The sequence below is a fragment of the Pelodiscus sinensis genome, chromosome 15, assembly GCF_049634645.1.
Source record: "Pelodiscus sinensis isolate JC-2024 chromosome 15, ASM4963464v1, whole genome shotgun sequence".
Classification (NCBI taxonomy): Eukaryota; Metazoa; Chordata; order Testudines; family Trionychidae; genus Pelodiscus; species Pelodiscus sinensis.
This window is the reverse complement of record NC_134725.1, coordinates 32,421,208-32,428,432: the sequence shown is the minus strand read 5'-3', so window position 1 is coordinate 32,428,432 and position 7,225 is coordinate 32,421,208. Positions and strand designations below refer to the sequence as shown.

The following is a 7,225-nucleotide window of genomic DNA, read 5'->3' as shown; positions in this document are numbered from 1 at the left end:
GTCGTCAATGATAGAAGATCTACTCTTTGATTTATTGAATTTCATCACAGAAAATGTCTGCTCGCAGATCCAAACAATACAAGCATCTTTTGGGCATGAGCCTTGACCTTTGGTAAGTTTTATTCATTGAGAGATGCATAAAATTCCTTAAGTGGTGTTGATTTTAATTGCTCCACAAGCAAGGCATCACTCTGCAAGTCAATAAATTCAATTTGGAGGTCACTTGCAGCATTGTCCACTACATATGTTAAAGGAGAGAAGAACAAAGCCATGCCCCTCACTTCTAGCCTATTGCCTGGCCAGGGCCGGATCAAGGGGGGGGGCTAGCTGGGCAGCTGCCTGGGGCACCTGATGGCATCTGTAAGGGGCGTCACGCGCCCAGGGCCGGGGGCCGCGTAGCACCCCTTACAGTTGCCATCAGGCGCTCTGCGCCCAATTGCAGCTGTAAGGTATGCAGTGCGCCGGGGGGGCGGGGCCGCACATGCGCCGTGCGCCCAGGGGCGGAGCCACACATGTGTCGCACGTCCGCTGCCTGGGGTGCAGGAATGGCTTGAGCCAGCCCTGTGCCTGGCAGCTGCCCATCAGGCACAAGCCCTTTGAATAGAAGCAGTTGAAAAGGCTCACGTCTCCGGGCAACTCCCAGGCAACCCGCCAGTGGGGCAGAGCTGTGAGCTCTTCCCAATTACTTCTGTTTAAAGGGCTTGCGCTTGCCAGGTAACTGCCAGGCATTGCAGCCCACCCAGAAGGTGAGCCCTTTAAACAGAACAGAGAACCAAATGTAAAGGTCTAGTTTCAGTATAATCTTCAAACTGCTATGTCTGCACTGGCATTGCTACACTCGTGTCTGTGTAATGCTAAGTCAACCTGAATTAAAAGCACAACCACCTCATTGGAGTTAAGAATTTCTGTGTGTGCAGGGACTCAAGTTAGGGGCACCATTCAAGTTATAATTTGCAGTAACTTTGCCACGAAGACAAGTCTTTACTGACTTACCCAAGATCACACTATCAGTAGCAGAGTGTGGAATAGAACCCAGCAGTAATACCTTTCAGTTCCCTTCTCTGGTCATTCATCCACACACACTCCCAATGAACAGGTCATTACAGTTTCAGAACTTTTTTCCTATCAGGAATTGGTTGAGGCAGTTGGTTGAAGTGGCAGTTTTGAACAGCTCCAGATCTGTAAGCAGAAGGAAAACAGCTTGCAGCAGATGGGTGAACAGGTTAAGATACCGAAAAAAAGTGTTATTTCATACTGAAACCAAATAACCTAAATGGGGAAAATGTCAAAGGATAAATGCATCTCCCATCTGCTCAAGGCACAGCCCTTATTTTTAGGCATTTTCTATTGTAGTGAGGTTGCCTTGCAACCTCTTGCATGTAGGACTTTAAACAAAGTTGAGTTTCTCACATCACCAGCTGCAGTAGCCAATAGTTATGGAATAAAAACTTGGGTATCTACTTTCTCCAAGTCAATGCCTTGGTAATATCTTCAAACATAATAGTCCCTGCCTGTTGGCTTGATTTCTTCTGGGGAAGGAGACATGACATTTTGTGTTCACTTATCTTTTACAGTGATGAAACAGGAGGAGCTCCATAGTGTGAAACCAAATCTACTGCTATTAATAAAACATCACTTCCCAGCCACAGAGAAGTAACTTGTTTATTTAGCTAAGCTAGAGAGATGCCTCTCTCTGACCCTTCCACAGACCTGGTGCTTTTTTGGATAAATTAAATTTCAAAGTAAAAACCAACTGATCTAAGGCTCAATACATATTCAGAAGAAAACCAGCTGTTAAGAGAGTCCATGTTCAGCTTTTGTCACTTGAAGTTGTTTTTGTGCCCTGCACAGGTATGACTTAGCTTTCCAGAGCCGATTTTTCACTTCTCACCATGCTGCATTCAACTGCCCACAGCCATACAGGGGGCTTACTAACTCTGTCAATCCACATTCTTCTTGCAGAATCAAAGGCTTTACAGTGTGTGAAATGAAGAAGGGCTAAGGAGGATTTCTTTGCTTCTGGTGGCATAATTCTCCTAAAGCATTCTTTCTGGTGTAAGGAGATTTTTTGTCTTGGGATTCCATTTAAACACAAAGTATAATCAAAATATTTTTCCAGAGGAGATGATCAACAAGAAACATTAAAAAGGCATATTCTCATTATCACCTTCAATTCGCTCAGTCTGAGCTAAGCCCAGTCTCGACTAAAGAAGTTTCAGAGATTTACACTAGATCTTAAACCAATGCAAACCATAAAATAGATGGACTTTTGTTTAACCATCATTTAAATTAGCTTAATTTGCAAATTTGCCAATGCCAGTTAAACTGGTTGATTAAGGGTTTAAATGTATCAACATTAAAGATTTTCATGTGTTTACATTGCAATGTTATACAGATTTAGAATTTATTTAGTTAATCTGTTTGTTACAACTCAGATTCCTGGATCTTAACTTTAACGGATACAAATTCAGCTCTGTTGCAACAAGTGACCTCCATGGGAGTGGGAACAAGGATAGATTCAGTTCAGTATTTTCAGAAAATCAGATTTAACTAATTCTCTAAGAATGAAACTAAAGAAATCCCAAATTCACCTTAACCAATATCACTCAGTTATTTACAGTTAAACCTGATTTTCATGCACTATCTGTATCCTTGGCAGCACCCAATATTACTTGAAATAAATGTTGCCCTTACTTGGCCCAGGGAGCTCTGCAGCCAACAAGCAGGATAGATGCAGAAAAATGTCACCCATCTCTAGCATCTCTCGTCTTTTTCAGGAAGCAATAGGACTGATGATGCACTCAAGCTGGAATTAATCATGCAGAGCTACTCATTCCACTAAGTCTAATGAAAAATTCTATTCCACTTCAAGAGCTACCAATACTAAAATATCTTAATTTTAAAACCACAAGTTTAACTTTACAGTGTTGATTCTCCAAACCTCCTTTAGCATTATTCTGCACCTGACATTTCTTGTATTTAGAAAGTTGATATAATTTTTACAAATAAATTGTACTTTTCGCCTGAGAATAAAAAATCATTTATAAACATTTCAGTAGTCCTGGAGCCACAGTGAGGTGTTTGTCCCTGTTTTATAGATAGGGAAACTGAGGCCCAGGGAGGGAAGGTGACTTGCCCAAGGTAAAATGTGAATTAATAGCTGACCTGGATATAACATAACAAGCAGGTTCCTGACTACTAGTCCATTGCTCTAATCATTATACATAACACTCCCCATAAATAAAATCCCCAAATCCTGCCCTCAACTACACAGCTGCTTACAGGGCTAAAAGAAAGTGTCATCCGTTACTCCAGAACCTACTTAATGCCTTTGTAAGAACTGGATTAACAATGACATCCTCAAATCCTATTTATTGGCTTTGGGCACCTTGTCTTTATTTCCCTGATACTCAAGTCTGTGCTCATCTGACTGAGCCCATCAGTGATTTTACAATATTTTTTGTGTCATCAGAATAGTTACTGATACAAAATCAAGTTTTCCACTCTAGTCTCTAAAATGTCATTCACTTCTTTGCATTCTCAGTTTGCATCTTCAGCTGCATGAGAAAACTAGGAAATTTGGGCTTGTTTGTTTGCCCAAAACATATTGGTTCAATTTTAGAAGTTGGGTGGAGGCTGACTGAAAATTTAGAACATGGGGTAAATCTTTCTTTCTATGATCAAATTTCAGGTGGCACCACAAGTCACCATAGTGATTTGGGAGTGAAGTGGGGGCTTGGGCAGTGCATCTATAATTACAAAAACAAAATCCCTAAATGGCAGGGGAGGAGCAGTGGCTGTGGAATCTACTGTGGTCCAGAGGTTGTTATAGTGACCACAGTGTGGATACAGTGGTGCTCCTTCAGATTTGTCAAAAAGAATACCCCTGCTCTGAGCCTTTCAGTTCAGATTGTATGCCAGAGCTAGGTTTCGGTCTGCATCCATTATTGTGATCTCTCTCACTGAGGTGTCCATTGTAAAACTGTTTTTTCAGCAGAGGACACATGTGGGAAGCTCCAGGATGAGGACCAGGATTGACAGTTCCACTCCTTCAACACAACTTTCTACTATGAGGATAAAGCTCATCTGTGAAAGAGACAGAGCTTCCTTCAGGGCCCGTCCAAGACAATGGAACAAACTCCCACAGAAACTAAGGACCATCACATAGCATACTTCTTCAGTCTGCTTTAATATAGTCATATAATAGCATGTACATCCTTCCTTCCCAAGTCCTAGCAAAGCAAAACACTATACTGGAAACTTAAGTCCCACCCTCGGGAATGTGAATGAAAGAATAAACCACACATGCCAGATGTGCGGATATGGTTTACAGGAGAGGGATCATGTGAGGGTTACCTGTTGTGTTCCCTCCCTCTGGGGCGTCTGGGATTGGCCACTGTCGGCAGACAGGACACTGGGCTAGATGGACCATTGGTCTGATCCAGTATAGCTGTTCTTATGTTGTTAGCCATATCACTTAATGCACTACTGGAAGGACTAAGGGTAGGATAGAATAGAATGTGGATTTTCCCGGTTAGGATTTTATGGCCTCAAAAAACCCACACTTGCTTCTGAGAGACATTCTGGTAGCCTCTTGGCTGCCTCCGGCCTCAAGCATGTGTTCCTCTGGTGTTGTGCCCACTCACAAGTTGTTCAGAGCATTGGCTGAGATTGGCAAGTGCCAGACAGAAATGATGTTAGATAGAATAAGAACATTTGTGACATAAACAGGCTGTAAACCAAGATGGGGTGAATTAAGGATAAATGGGGCAAAGATCTAGCAAAATGTCAACATTCTCCCATGTCTGTTACCTGCATAAACTTCTCTAGCCTCCCCCTTCCCTTCCTCCTCCCTCTGAACTCATGATCTTTTTTCAAAGTGAGACTGCCCAGTCTACCCCTGCTCACAAAGCATGAAGAGAGTTATGACTGACTTTCTTAACAGATTCTTTGGTTTAGATTAAAATAATTACAGTATATGATTTTCTTGTGAAAGCAATTGTGACTGTTTAATTGCAGCAGGATTGAAATCTTAGGATTTTGTTTTTGGTAACAACATAATGAACCAACTCCACATGGTACAAGTCTAGTGAAGTCAGGAGAGTTACCTCCTGGCTGAATTTGGCCCTACGTGCCTACAACATCCTGTGGGATTGTTCAGCTCTAAATATTAGGTAACTAAAAGCACCTGCAGTTGCCAAGCATTGTGATGTTTGGCACTGGCTTATGAAGAATCCCAAAAGATTTTTTAAATGAGCCAGGTCCCCTGGTAAATAGATCTTATTGTGTTCTTCAGTATTGCCAGGGCTATGAACTTCTGGATTAACTCTGAAAAACCTGGGAACAAGCCATGTTTTCAGGATTGTCAAAATGTCTTTTTCAAGTCAGAGGAAAATGAATCTAGTGTCTTCAATTTAAAATCTACAGATAGGATGATCCTCAGAGAAGGAGGAGAACATACCATTTTTAAACCAAATAATTTGTTAGCTAAGGATTCCCTGTTTGTTTGTTTGTTTTTCTTTATTTATATTATGTTCTGGCCCTTTTAAAAACTGTTGTTTAAGTTCCAGTATTAATTATGGAAGTCAGGCTGTTGCTGTTTCCAGATCTTACCATAAAAAATCAAATTATAGTTTCAAAGCCTTGTTTTAAGCTCTGTCTCTAATCAGCTAAAAAGGAAAAATATGCCATGTATATTTAACCCTTTTATCCCAAATTCTGAGCTGTGGACCAGACCCCCAAGTCTGACAGCAAAAAGGAAACAGAAATTTGTCCTAAAGAGGAAGCTAAGGAATCCCCACAAACAGGTGAATCTTTAGGTGATGCAGAACTAGTTATAGTTTCTTACCACCCATTACTCGAAATTGCACGGAGGTCTAGAATAGATGGGGCACAATATTTAGTGCTTCAGATAATCCTCAGTTGGCATAGCAGTCTATATGGCTATGTCTACACTACTGGATTATTTCAAAATAAGTTATTTTGAAATACTAACCCCAAAATAACTATTTCAAAATAAGCTTATACCTTTTCACAAGCAGGAGTTATTATTTTGAAATAACAAACCTATGATTTTGAAATAACAGGCTTAATAATTTGGACACTTGCCTTGTTATTTCAAAATAAGGGGAGTTATTTTGAAATAACTCCCCAGTGTAGACATGACCTATATGAGGCCACTGTAGCCAGCTTCAGTTAAAACTGTCCTTAGGTGGCTCTAAGCTACCCAAGGAAAACCTTTAGCCTCCATCCAGGCCACCATCAAGAGAGAAGAAAGATGTGTTAGATCTTCTTTCCTTCCTTCCCTTCAGTTGTGCTAAGCATGAATCCATGGCTGGGGACTGATTCTTTTATCTTAATATAGTGTAATATAATCACTGTGCAGTTAAAGCAGAAAGATCTTGATTCATTACGGCCTCGCATCTTGGGCAGTCATTTATACCCACTTACAGTTGGGTGCAAAATGCTACTATTGAAATTTCATAGTGAATTACATGAAGATACGAGGTAGTGGAGAATCCGGTGCAAAGAAAGTACCTATTGTTCCTGTCTCTAGATAAAGCTTCACTAACATGAGACCCAAAACATGAAATGCTTCCTGCATGGCGATCCTCTATGAATCCCAGCTAAGCTGTGCAGAATTTGAAGTGTGTTTTCTTAGGCCTTGTGAAAGGTCACTAAATAGCCAAAATATATATTCCTCTTTGGAATATGTTATAGTAAATTAATCTTTGAATCTGGAGAGGCAGTCAGTTTGTTAACTCATCATAGATTCCTCTAAGCATCTCTGTTGTAAAGACTTAAATACAACCAAATCAAAGTATAATTTTTATATCATACATTCAGGTACTGATATATATATACTTATACTGATACTTGTACATTCAGGTGCTGATTCTCCATGGCCCTGTGGTGTTGCCTTTCACTACAGCAAAAAGTGAGTGCAGAATGGTAACATTTTACATTCTTTTTGCACAAATCTGACCCTGCAAAGTGCAAGGCAGTACAGAATCAGGCTTACAATATTTATGTAACTGCTTTCTCATCTATCACTATGTGTCAGTTACGATGTCAACAGCTGCACAGTATAAATACATGGATCCTTAATTGGGAAAGGGAGAAGGGAGCGGTAACAATAAATACCATATTTAAAGCTTTGCTCAGTTGATCCTTTCAAATGCAGTCCCTCATCCTGCTACATGAATAGCTCAGTGGAGGCAAATAT

General features: G+C 40.6%; 1 long non-coding RNA gene across 1 annotated transcript; it reads left to right on the top strand.

The window, feature by feature from the left end:
* The first annotated feature begins 378 nt into the window (after positions 1 to 378).
* LOC142818515 (uncharacterized) lies at positions 379 to 6,869 on the top strand. The gene is made up of 3 exons (XR_012896017.1): positions 379 to 1,851; positions 1,963 to 2,055; positions 3,995 to 6,869. It is a non-coding gene; the product is annotated as an uncharacterized LOC142818515 (long non-coding RNA).
* The last annotated feature ends 356 nt before the right edge of the window (positions 6,870 to 7,225 follow it).